Here is a 13,927-nt window from a genome sequence, read left to right as displayed (position 1 = left end):
ACCCTGACTGAATACTCACATGGCTTTGCCTTTCTAAAGAAGCTGATCTTTCTGAGCTCTTCTTCCCTCTTAGCCATCCTCCTGGAAGCCATCCTACCAGGATGATGAGCACATGACTTACTCTGCATTCTTGACCCAGTCCTGGTCAATCTTTTGATTGGCCTACTCTGTCCTGTTGTAGCAACAAGTATAACCCTAACTGGCCCTTACCAGCCCTTGCCCACCCTCCACCTGGGAGACCAATTAGGACACACCTCATCCTGACAGGGTTCGAGGCTGCCCCAAACAGTGATGACTGAGATGAGGTGATGGCAGCCTTGGCTTCAGGGTTAGTGGCCACTCCATTACACACTCACAGCTTTTACTCAAGAGAAGGAGCCAAGATTCAGGTCTGGCAGATTCCTTCCCTCCTTAAGCACCATCACACCTAAAAAGTCCTACCTTTTAAGCCACAGGGACAGTAATGGGGGCCTGTGTTATGAAGGTCAGATCAGAGACACAACAGAGATGGAGTCCCTAGCCATGAGAGACCTCCTTCATTAGACCATCAATGGTAGAGTTTGTGTCCTGTTTGAGATTGAATATATGGCACCACCACAGCATCGGACACATAGCAGGACTTCAATAAATATTTGTTGCATATAAACATTAAAAAGGTGCATGGGGGTAAATGGCAGGGGAAGAGGGACTATCCTAGTTATTCTTATGATCTGGGTACTTCTTATGATCAGTGCTATTAATTATGCAGTCATTATTTTAGTAACTCCATTGCCCTTCAGCCTTGGGGATTAAGCCTGGAACTACTACTCAGTGTTTTTTGAGTTCAAGGTTAATAGCTCAGCCTTAAGTCAACTACTGCTCAGAGCCAGTGGCTCATTGTGTTCCTCCCATTACTTATGCCTTGTGTCCACATTCCAGTAACAGGTGGCTGCCCTAATCCCTAATTCTTGGGTAACCTTCATGTTCCGCATTATCATGATCTGCCAGGATCTTCTTACACCCTTGGGACATGGGAGTCTTGACCCTGGGCCTCAGTCACCATAGCTAAGTGCCCACCCTTTGCTACTAGGCTGCCAGTCTCCCATGATGCAGTGCTCTGCCCCCATGCTGGCTCATTCACCTGTAGCTGGCCAGTGGGCCTCCTATGGTTATGTGTCTTTCTGTTCCCTACAGCTGGGAAATTCCCATCTTGTGTTTTCTTCTCATGGCGGGTCTGGCTCCCACATCCTGGCTTCCTTACCTGGTCCACCATGCTGCTGACCAAATCTTAATCCTGAGAAAGAATTATTTCCTGTGTCCCTCTGCTCCCCTTTTGGTATCTCTACAATATTCTAATTCAGAAGCCTCTTTGTCCCTTTTTTCCAAGTTGATTTTACACTTGGTTCTGGATCACTAACAAATACTATTTTCTCAAAGACTGATCCTAACTTGGGCAGAAATTTCAGTTTTTGGATGAAGTTTAAGGTTGTGTATGGGGGCTGTGTGTCTTTTTGTGGAAGTCACATGTCTTTGGATATGGGCTTTTATTGTGTGCACTTTGCATGTGTTGTGTGTGTGTGTGTATGTGTGTGATTGGGGGGTGGGGTGGGGAACAGACTTCTTTTGTAGTGCTTTCTGAAATGCATTTCTCTAAGTAGAACAAGGAGAAAGAACCAGAATGGGTAGGAATAAGATCAGCCTTTATTTATATCCTCCAGTTATGAGGATATAAACATCACGTATCCTGTTGTTTAGATGGTCCACGTTTCTCATGTGATACTTTCCTGGCCTTCATTCTTGGCCTCCTAGTGAACTCAAGGTCAGAATAAAAATCACTTTTATTAATAATATAATAATTCTCTATTATAAAGCGTGACTTTATAAAACTTCATAGTAGTGGAAAAACAAGAATTTAAAAAGAATTTAGTGTGGTATCTGGTAAAGAAAACTTAGAGTATTCCACTTGGGTATCACATGCTGTGTGTCTGCAAAAAAAATGACATAGGACTTTAAAAACTTACTATCCTGTATTAGCAACAAAAAATTTTCTTATTTGCTATACTGCATTTTCAGGTGAAGAGAAAGGAATTTAGTTCCAAACGACATTTGGATATTCCTCTTAGCCTTAAATTTGTGTTACATTAATAGCTATATGAATATTACCTTGCAGCTGACCTTTTGGGATTGCTTTTCCCTAGTGATTTTTTTTTCTAATTTCTTTACATGCATTTTAAACAGAGCTATAGGGGGGATGGAATTGAGTTCTTCTATTTGTATTTTATCCATTTACTTTTATGTTTAGGGCAAAGAGGGTGCATTTTGAATAAGTAATAAGTCTAGGAGGCAATTTATAACTACTGTTGATATCACATCTGTAGCATGTGCACCCTTTTGTGGAGTATGCCCACTAGAAGGATCAATGCATCCATGTGGGAGGGTTGATATGAACGTGTCTCCTCTGTTCTTTAGCTTTCTTTGCTATATTCAAAATCTTGAATTGGGATTTCCTGCCCTTTTCTCCATTTTAAGAATAGTTGATGAGAAAAAAAAATTAAAAAAAAAAAAAAAAGAATAGTTGATGAGGGTGTTGGAAGCTGTAGATTCCTAGTATTTGCTTCATTTCTTGTCATTTACATCACGGTATAACTGCAAATGTGGATTGCATTTTTGTTTAAAGGAGGAAAGCTTTGATGGATGGAAGAATTGCTTTTTAGGTCCTCTGAATGTAGACACGCTTTCAGGGTGATCACTGAGATGCAAAATCACTGCTGCTATCTTAGGAGTAATGGTGATCATGCTGGTGAGGAAGGTTAATTGGTCTACTGTTGCTGACTTACCTGCCAGGGAACCTGTGCAGCTTTACTATGGTGAAGACGATTGCAAGCAGAAATCACCCTGTTGAATGTTTGGTCATTTCTTTGATGCATGAGCTTGAGAGCACTTTAATAATTTATTTTTAAAAATTCACACAAGACATTACTGAGTTGAGCTCAGATGAAAAAAAAAAAAAGCTACATCTGTTGCCAGTGGGGTGGGGGTGGGGTGGCAGAAAAATGAACAGAGCTCAGAACTCCACAATCATGGAGTCGACGGACTCTTGCCCTATGGGATATAGGGCAAAGGGCAAAATAGTGGCAAAATAGTTGGCAATATAGCAAAGGTAGAGTGTGGATCTGTTTGGGCATGGGTTTAAAGGTTGGAGAGAGGCATAGAGGCATTGTTTTTGAAGTCTTTTCACTGTTAAAAATAACCTCACAGAAGGCTAGACAGCAATGTCCTTTGGTTGACATTCTGGGTTAGAAACTTTAACAGACTTTCTCTGTGAGACCGGAGTGGTTTTATTTTGGTTGTTGGTGGGAGACCAATAATGCAGTACAGTTAAATGTGGACTAACTTGTTCCAGGTCTTCCCAGCACAGTTTTGGAAACCCAGTCATCTAAGAATGAATGCTGGGTGATAAAGCATGTCCCAAACTCTTCCCGTCTCCAGCAACCACTGAATAGCTTATTAAATAAAAAGTTATAGTCATAAGCTTGTGTTAAGGAAGAGCAGTTCTTAGAATGTGTGGTACCCAAAGCCAACCTTTGTCTTGAGTGTGCTTATTTCCACACTCTAGTTGGAATATACTCAGTGACTTTATTCACTAGCTTGGGATGTTCCCCTCTGGTGCCCATTGTGATTTAGCCATGTGTAAAAATGGATATGCCACTGCAAGTATTTGGCATTTCTTCTATGGATGAGTGGGTCCATGGATACCACCTTGTCTTAGCTCATCCAGGGGAGGATTATCTTTTCTGTATCCCACACTGAAGTATAACAATGGGTTCAGTATCTGCCAGAACATTCTAACAGATTCAGAGCACAACTTAAGTGGGCTGAGTAAAGACAGAACACATACATTCTCATCTTAAGTCCAGCTCTCTGCTGTAGGTGGACCTCCCCAAACTGAGGAAGAGCAGGAGACAGGCTCTTCAAACTGGAGTGCCAAATTTGGTGGTATCAATGAAGTGCTTGGAGAAATCAGAAGAAGCAAGATTGAATTTGGATTTGAGATATAACCCACATTGGTCTAGGGAGAGGAAAAACCCCTGGTTAGACTTTAATACAGTAAAGATTTTGGCTAGCAAGGAAAACGAAAGGAGGAAATTTATTTTGCTTCAGTAGCAAGATAAAGATGTGCAAGTAAAGAGACAAGGAGGTCCAAGAGGAGGGAGGGGGCAGTGGGAGGAAATGAGATTTGGAGTCAAAGGAGGTTAGACCTGATGCCTTGGGTATTATGAACCCCTACAGTTGTCTCAGTAGGGTCCTCGTGTGCTGAACATGGTTTTTATAAAAAAAAATATTAACTTACTGCAAAAATAGCTTTATTAGATATCTATTTTTTAGGGTTAGAATGATTTTTGCTATTTGGTGACTTTTGTTTTAATATATATGTTAAAAACATAGAAAGCAAGAAAATTTATTGTATGACATTTTGATTATTGTCCAAGTAAAATTAAGGAGAAAACATTTTCTAAGCCTCCATATTTCCTTTTCCTTGGTCTCTCTTCTCTGTACTCTCTTCCTTTTCTGGCAGGTCATGTTCTTCTGCCCTCACTCTTCTTTTCCTTGTCACTTGCTGTTCCCTGGAAAGGGACTCATATCTGCCACCGAAACATGAATGTACTTAACAAAGGACCAGTTGCCCCAGAAACTTGATCTCTCATGGAAGAATAATGAACCTTGTCATGTGTCAAGGAACGTCACTCACTGGGAATGCGGGAAGATATATTGGTGGGTCGGGGCCCTTTTCCAGAAACTAGGAATCATCCCAAGTGAATGGCCTTGTCATCTGTACTCCCTGCTCCTACTCTTCCCAGTGTCAGTGTGCTATCATAAATGGATTTGTCATCCTTTTTGCTTCCAATGCTGAGACTTTAGGTCTGAAGGTAAAATCCATTTCCTACCAAGGCTGTAAGAATCAGAAACTTCTTTGGAGCTCTTTCACTGAAAACTACTTCTGTTCACAGTCTAGGCTTAGGCATGAAATAGCTGGGCCCTGTTAGGTACAATAATCCTTCAATGAGCAACTTTCAACTGGCCTGTCCACTGGACATACAATCATGAACAGATTAATGAAAACTTAAAGAACTACAATAGCAGCTGATGAATAAGATATGGTGTCCATATGTCCAAAGGGTGTAGCAATGCAGATCACGGGCACAGAAACTAACAGCCTAATGCAGAAATCCTTTCTTGACATCCCTCATGCTGCTTACCAATCTTGCTTGAGTCTCTCTTCCCATGACCCTTTCTTCTTTGGCTGTTCAGTCTTTTGTAAAACAGCTCTAGACTTGACAGGTGCCCTCCTGAGATAATGAACTAAAAGCTGATTCTTTGTAAATTCCTCCTATGGTAGAAATAAATCCCATTCCACCACAGAGTTTCTCAGGATCAAAAGAGAACCTGGAGGCCCCGTTATATACTGGCACCCAAAAGATCCTCAGTCATGGGCTTGACTGCTACAGAAGGTTAGCTCTCTGGGTTAGGCTGGGAGAATTCCAAGACAGGCTCTTCAGGAATTCCACGTATCAATTGGTTCCTCTGCACCTGTCCCAGCTTTGGTGTAATTCATGGTTCTTAGAGGTAGTGGGTCACCTAAGAAGAGAGAAGATTAGAAGGGCTTGGCTATGGTATTTCTTAGTTTGTCTATGATTGTAACCTGGCCTGGGATGGGGAGATGAAGCAGCTCCTCAGGAAGATGTCACTTTAGTAAGTCTTGAGTGCCAAGAATGGAAAAAAAATGTCTAAAGTGGGCGAGAGCTCAATCTTATTGGCCAATTCTGGACATACATCAGGCACTAATTTTGACCTTATATTCAACATTGTATCTCTGGACCTCCCCTGCTCTCTGTGTCAAGTCACAGATACTTAGAAGAAATGGGGTTCAATAAAAGAAGGATGACATGATTTCTTTTTACCACCCCCACTCTTGACCTCTCAAATATCAAAGGTTATTGCACAGGGACAACTAGCCCAAGTCAGATGTTGTCTTCAAGAGCAGGACTGATGTCCTAGTTTGATGCCAATGCCAAGGGACTGGCTCCTAATTCTTCCCTCTTTATTTCATTTGTCAACAGAGGCCAAAGTATCATGTGAGTCAAAGTTAGACAGGGCTTTCCAGTTTCTGCCCAAAGGTGATGTAATTGGCATTCCCTAGTTTTGATACCAAGAGGACAAAAGGGTTTTGAGAAATTTGTATGTTTTCTAGACCAACCCTGCCGAGTGAAAGTCTCCAGTGATGGTCTATCTCACTTCTGACATAGTTGGCACTTCTGGGAAGCTAGTCTCAACTGTTGATTTTTTTTAAAGATTTTATTTATTCATAACAGAGAGAGAGAGAGAGAGAAAGAGAGAGAGAGAGAGAGAGAGAGAGAACAGACAGAGAGAGAAGCAGGCTCTGTGCAGGGAGCCTGATGCGGGACTCGATTCTGGGTCCCCAGGATTATACCCCGGGCTGAAGGCAGCGCCAAACCGCTGGGCCACTGGGGCTGCCCTCTACTGTTGATTTTAAGTCTATATCCTAGTAAGTGTCCACAGAAATAGTGGTCTCCACTAAATAGATGAGTTTTTTTGAGACCACATGCCCAGAGCTGAATCAAGATCACCCCTTTCCCCAGGCATTCCTTAATGCTGGGAGGACTTGGTCTGATCCAACATAAGCCTCATAGGATAACCTTATCCTAAGAGCTAGCTGAGAATGGATCTTCTATGAGGGACTATGACTTCTTTGGGAATGGTGTTCTTTCCCCTCTATTCTGCTTAACTCCTGTGCAGAAGTCTATTTCTCCCTCTTCAGTCATACCAGCTCTTGAGTTTGGGAAAAAAGAATTGTCATTCATTCATTCACTACCATTTGGTTTCCTATCCCAGAGGAAATTCCCCATTATATAAAGAGAAGCCCAGAATCTTACTTCATCCTGCAGAGGCCCTTTGAATCCTCTCTTTTCATTCTGGGCTTGTAAACATTAATTGGGGGGGGGGGGGGGAGGCCTGGGCTCTGTCATGTGACCTTGGAGAGGTCAGGAGGTTCTAATCTATTTTGAGCTTGGGTTGGTATGTCTTGCTCCTGTGAGGAGCCCATGTAACTGCTGGGAAATTGCTTTCCCCTTCTTTTTATTTTCCACCTTCTCTTCATTGCTCCTCTCTTCTCTCTCTCCAGATGCAAGCCTATGATTCATAAAAATCTGGGTATTTCATGTTTCGGTAAACTGTGCAATACATTTACCACAATTTGTACATTCACAGGATATCATCAAAGTCATGTTGAATACTTGTGGTTCTAGAATCTACCCCTTGATGGGTACTCCGTGGAGATATTTGCTTAGGTCTTAACTCTGGTTGGACTATAGCCCCTATATAGGGGCTATATAGCCCCAAGAGCAAGCAGAAGTTAAGCAGAGGAGGAGGTACCTCTGGCACCTTCCTCTCAGGAGGCTGCCTCTATCCCAGGCAATGAGCCATATAGTGCTGTATAAATGTTCATTTCCTGTCCTCCTCCCTGTAGCCCCTGACTTCAACATTTCTCCTTGGGGCTGTCATAGTCCAGCTTAGACTTCTCCCTAGAAATTCTGAAGTTGACTTCTTGACTGCTTCTTTCCCCTTGATAAAATCCTTGTGTTTCTGCTTCTCTCTTCTTACTTCTCTGCTTAGTTCCTTATCTTTCTGCTGCTCTTAATGCAGTTATACCCTCTATTCTTAGGGGTTGGAAATGGGTATCTTCTCTTCTGTTTCCTGCTGCTACTAATAGACTTAGAAGGAATCCCTTAGAACCTGAATGAGGGACATACCTTTATTGTACCTTATGACTCATTCTGTAGTCACTGTTTCTGAGACAAACTGACCTATTTCCTTTTTTGTCTCTGTCAATTGGACCACTGTTCTAGGTCTCTAATCCTAGATTCTTTTACAATTGAAAGCTGCCAGTCACTGGGTGGAAGCTCAAGGAGGCAACCAACTGGGGAGAAGTAGCTAGTTCTTTCTAGCTGGTGATAATGATAAAGCAGTGAGGTTACACAGATATAGTCCATAATGTTCAGCATCCTCTAAAGAAAGTGTGTAGAGCAGTTGCTCATCAAGTCTCAGAGCTCCTTGAGTTGTTGATTGTTTTTAATTCCTCCCCTTTTTAAGGTTGGCTTTAATAACACTACCAAGTTACTTTACCTTTACCAACAAAAAGATTTGGCATTGATCTTGTAAGAGGGGAAGCAGGTAGATGTGAGGGAGCCCTTACTGCTTTTGTGGTTCTGCTGACAATTCAGAAATTGAAGAATTTCAGCCTTGATTCTAAGATATAAGGACCTATTCTTGTCATCTGTTGGGACTGCCCAGATTTATTGTACATTACTTCTTTGTCAGAGGCCAACCTTGTGATCTAGTCCTGATCCCTTTATATAAAATAGATTATATTTGAGTTGCTGGCCTCAAGTCTGAGACCAAAGGACATCACTCCAAATACCAAACTTCAGGACTTCTTCTGTTGATAACCTCATCTTATTTGCTCTCTTCATAGAGGCAAGAGGAATGATCCAAACCCATTTATGAAATGTTTCTTGTTCAGACTGACATGCATGTTTTCATATGAGTCATAAAGGGTGGATTCCCAGTTTTCCAGAATTAATAATCTCGGGGAGATAATCCCATGGAACCAGAACCAAAACGAGTAGCTCTCACCAATGGATGGGTTCCTAGGCACTTAGGACATAGGGAACATCTCCAGTACAGTTTCCTGCCACTGGGATAAACTCTCTCAACAATGGCAGTCTTCTCTCTGCACTAGGGATGGAGGTGGTGCCTATGGTCTTGGAAAAGGAGGGTACACTGCAGGATCTGGACTCCATATTTTTTTCATTTTCTTTTGACTAAGAAATACTGTGTCTTGGACATGGGAGCATTTCAGTTTTGGTATGTTTGGTCTGACCATTTGATGTAGGGGAGATTATTGTTCTGTGGCAACTAGGGTGAGAGACTAGAAAGTTAGGTCTCCATTGTCTGACAGAGTCATCTCTACTTTATGAGCTACCCTGGGGAGTCTCATACAAAGAGAATGAACACTCAAAGTGGTCATTACATGGCACTGGCCTGCTAACCTCTTGTTAAAGGTCTTGATCTTGATAGGTCCTTCTTTCTGGTCCATCTGATCTGTCACTTAATGGAGTGCATTACAGAGTGGGCAAAGCCCTTGCTGACCAGGAATGAGAGGGCTCAAGAAACACCTTCAGCATGGAAGACCCATTGGTGGAAGCCAGAGACATGCATGACAGGGTCACTGTTCAGGGAGACCAGTCAGGGTCAGAACAGTGTTTTCACAGATGCTCTTACCTCGATGTCTTCCTCTTCCTTGTGGGGCTCACTGGCTTTAAGGAAGTTTGCGGTGGAATCTCCCTCCTTCTATGGAGTAGAATCTGTGGTGGTCTCTTCATAAAGTGACTTGCTTGATATATTGTAGGCCACAGCACTCCTCACATCTGTCCTCATCTGACCTATGATGTATCACTGGGTCTTTTCCTTTTGGAATATAAATAGAAAGGATTTGCAGAGGCCATAACCTGAGAAGCAGTAACAGAAAATCAAACTCTCCTTCCTTTCTGGCCTTGAGTTCTGTTTACATTCTGTACTCCTAGAGGGTCAAGATTGGTACCATACTCTAGTCTCCAGGTTCCTAAGTAAAAGAAGGACCAATATGAGTTTTATAATGTAACAACTCAAATTCAGTGAGCGCTTCCAGTTTACAAGTCATGATATTAAAGAGTTATGACATGGAAATGTAAACATTGGCCTTCCTCCTCCTCCTCCTGGTGTGTGAGGCATTCGGACTATCACTCCTTTCCCTCCTGGCCTCTGTCCTCCAACCAAGGGCATATCTTAACCTAAGTAAACTCAGAAGACTCACCTAACTACTATATTCCTCACCTTGATCTCTACCAGCTTTGGGTTTCTCATAATTGCGTTTTATGTGCTCCAAATGTGGGAATCCCCAAACTGGGGACATAAGAATGTCAGTCAGTAAGGGGAGAAGAAGTTGGCTTTATGCTTTCATTTGACATATTTTATGAGCATTTTCAAAGAGTCAGAATAATTTACTAAAGAAAGGTGTCAAGACCTCTGAGGAGGCTCTGTCCCACTTAGCTATTGCTCATCTTCTTTCTACTGATAACCTTACCCCATTTCTCTTGTATTGATAGAAGTGAAGAAACAGCAAAAGTCCTTGCAGAAAGAGACATTTATGATCTATTTGTGAAATGTTTCATTGTAAGAATGAGTATATTGTCTAGTCATAAATGAATCCTAGGTACCCAGGATCTTTGACACGGGAAAAGACTCAGCTGGGTCTGAGGACAGATGGACCATCTCTACTGGTATCTGACATGAACGTGAAGGAGACTCCACTGGAGGTTCTGACTGCTAGGTCTTTAATGCCTGTGAAGCCAGTGGCTCATGCATCATTGTGAAGGGTTCCCTGCTGCTCCTACAGTACTCCTACAACAATGACAGCCTTCTCATTTCTTGGCACTATGAGGTAGAGATGGTGCCTGTAGTCTTAGAGAAAAGTTGTGCTTCTCCACATAATGATATGAAATCCATATCTTTCACTGTCTTTTATGATAGATATACTGTAGACTGGATCTGGAGGCATTTCAATCTTAGTATAGTTAATCTGTCTGTTTGATGTGGAGGAGGTTTTTGTTCTGTGGCAACTGGGGTGGGAAACTAGAAAGTTAGGTCTCCATTGTCTGACAGAGTCATCTCTACTTTATGAGCTACCCTGGGGAGTCTCATACAAAGAGAACGAACACTCAAAGTGGTCATTACATGGCACTGGCCTTCTAATCTCCTGTTAAAGGTCTTGATCTTGATAGGTCCTTCTTTCTGGTCCATCTGATCTGTCACTTAATGGAGTGCATTACAGAGTGGGCAAAGCCCTTGCTGACCAGGAATGAGAGGGCTCAAGAAACACCTTCAGCATGGAAGACCCATTGGTGGAAGCCAGAGACATGCATGACAGGGTCACTGTTCAGGGAGACCAGTCAGGGTCAGAACAGTGTTTTCACAGATGCTCTTACCTCGATGTCTTCCTCTTCCTTGCGGGGCTCACTGGCTTTAAGGAAGTTTGCGGTGGAATCTCCCTCCTTCTATGGAGTAGAATCTGTGGTGGTCTCTTCATAAAGTGACTTGCTTGATATATTGTAGGCCACAGCACTCCTCACATCTGTCCTCATCTGACCTATGATGTATCACTGGGTCTTTTTCCTTTTGGAATATAAATAGAAAGGATTTGCAGAGGCTATAACCTGAGAAGCAATAACAAAAAGATGAATTCCTCTTCTCTTCTGGATTTGGATTCTGGATATATATTTACTCTCTAAAGAGCCTAGGGATCTCCTCCCTTTCTCCCAAGTTTCTGAGGAAGGGAATAGCTAGTCTTTGATTTCTATATGTACCCATAAACTATTCATATTTTTTGAATGACTATTATGCATTAGGTACTGTTTTTGGTTATTCCACTTCTGGTGATACCCCTCATGCCTTGGAATTTCAGAGATTATTGGGGAGATGAAACATTCTCTTCTGTTCCCTATCTTTGGCTTTCCACTATTGTAGTCTCTGCCCTGGAAGTTTGGAACACTCTCCTTGGCAAGCCTGGTATCACCATTTCTCTATTTCAACTAATAAAAAATAGAATTCAGCAGGAACGCTTCAATATGTCTCATTCTTGCCTAAGACCACTTCCCCCTTCTCTACCTGTCCTTTCTTCAGCCATCAATGGTAAGATCATTTGTTATAATTCAGACATTTTCATTGTCCCGTGGGAATACTCTGGCCCTTCTAGCCATTTCTTTTAGCTACCTGTGTCCTTGGGTTCCTCATTATCTATCATAGTCTCATTCTTTCTCTTGCTCATCCTCACTTATTACATTTACCCTGGGATCCTTCTGGGTATCTACTCACAAACTAGAGTAATCAGTGAGGTCCTTTCTCCCAAGAGAATTTTGATCCTATGAACCCCTAAGGCCCAGTGCCTCATATCCATCTGTCCTCAGTAATTATCCCCTATGAAGACCTATGTTTTGATCAGGAAACATGGAGCTGCCAGAGCCTGACAGTGAGATTCATAATGGCACCTATCATGCAGGCTGATAGAATGCCCCACTGAGTTCTCACTGTCAAAAAGAAACCACTTTTTGGGTGCTCCATTCCCTTGTTTAAATCTTCAGGGCTTCCTTTAATGGGTCTTGGTTTTATTCTTTGGAAAATGCAGGACTGGACTTAGATTATTTATCTCCCTGTTTGCTTTCTGGGTGGTCCCTGTCCATGACTGACTTTAAGGAAGCAGCAGCAGCAGCAGCAGCAGCAGCAGCACCTTAGTGTCTGCTCAGGCAATAGCCCCATGCTGGCCATGAACGTCAGGCACAAGCCCCTGGGGTGCTCTGTATTGGAAGAGAAGCCCTCAAGGAGCAAGTACTGGAGGCTTTGTAAGCTCTATAAATCCTCAGGCACAGCTAGAAGCTTTCTGAAGGACAATAATAGTCACCCACATGGCTGCATTCATCCCACTATGAATGCTAAGATCTCCCCACTTCACTCTTTTCTTGGAAAGCTTGATCCAGCCCTCTGGCCCAGAGATGTCTTGATTACCCCTTTTTGGCTTGTGGCTCAGCTTATTTCACAGCATCATTTTCCTGAGGCTCTTCTCTTGGCAGAGCTCGGGGGGAGGGGGGCAGTGACATGAATGGCTTCTGGGAAGTCTCCTCATATGAGGGTCCACTTGTCCCTCTAGCTGGTGTGTTCTTGACTTTCGGACAATTAGTTTGTAATGATCTACCTCCAACTGAGATGATTTTCACTTGCCACACAAGTGTAGCAATCTCCAAGGGGATAGAATTGTGTTCTGGGCAGGAGGAGTTCCCTTTTATCAATGGGAAATCTTCCATGGAGAATACTTCTGTGTTCTGAGCCATTACTGAATGTGTACATAAATCGCTTTCTGGCCTTAGGAAAGAAAGATCTTTGACTTCCCCTCTCTGCCTTCCTTCTAGTCCTTTGAACCATGTTCTACGCGGGTCACAGTTTAGATGCCCTTCCAATCCACTCTTGCCTCCCAGGAGCTCAGATTCACCAGGGTGCGTTACTCCTCTTCCTCTGCCGCAACTCCTTCAACTATTGTGTTGTTTGTTATTTTTTTTTTTTAATCTTTGTTGTGTCAACATTATAGCAGTAAAATACTTTATAAATAAGAAGATTTAAAGCGTTATTAAATGGTCTCTCTCAGGGAGAATGAGTCTCCTGAAAGATGAGGTGTTTTCCTTCTTTTATGGGCTCTCCAAACCCTTTCTAATTATATTCTAAGAGAAAATGTCCCAGAGAGCATATTCCACAAGAGTCCAGATGATAGAGGGTGAGAGGGAAATAGGATTATATTTACTTATAAACATTTATTCAGCCATGGCTCTGTAGATTATGGTGAGAAGATGGGAGAGTGCCAGGGGGTGGAGTTCAATTAAGAACAAGAAATTGCCCCACAATCAAGAACTTAGAAGCTACAATAATAACATTTTCAGGAATGTTGACTTCTGGGACGCTACTTTCTTCCAGGTTTTCTCCTGGGTCCTCTCTCCTTACTCAATCCCCGCAGTTGCTCATGGATCTATTCACAGCTCTCATTTCACCCTGTACACTCTTTCCATGTCGCCATTGGCACAACCATGGTGGCTTGTACCTATTTTGTGCTCAGTCTCCTTAGGTCTGTGCCTATTGGGGTATGAAATTTCTTTTTATTCTCAAAATTCAAAGCCGTGATTTTTATTAGAGGAGTGAGACAATTGTCATGGAGAGACCAGAAAATGCAGATGAGCAAAAAGAATACTGACAGAGAGTCAGTCACCATTAACATCTAAACCCATGTCCTCTC

At 42.4% G+C, this 13,927-nt stretch overlaps 1 non-coding gene across 1 annotated transcript; it reads right to left on the bottom strand.

Annotated features, from left to right (window-relative positions):
- Positions 1 to 10,712: 10,712 nt before the first annotated feature.
- On the bottom strand, positions 10,713 to 10,857 carry MIR8831 (microRNA mir-8831). The gene has a single exon (NR_128776.1). It is a non-coding gene; the product is annotated as a microRNA mir-8831 (primary transcript).
- Positions 10,858 to 13,927: the final 3,070 nt, after the last annotated feature.

Source organism: Canis lupus, chromosome 11 (assembly GCF_011100685.1).
Source record: "Canis lupus familiaris isolate Mischka breed German Shepherd chromosome 11, alternate assembly UU_Cfam_GSD_1.0, whole genome shotgun sequence".
Taxonomy (NCBI): domain Eukaryota; kingdom Metazoa; phylum Chordata; class Mammalia; order Carnivora; family Canidae; genus Canis; species Canis lupus.
This window is presented reverse-complemented; position numbering and strand designations above follow the sequence as displayed.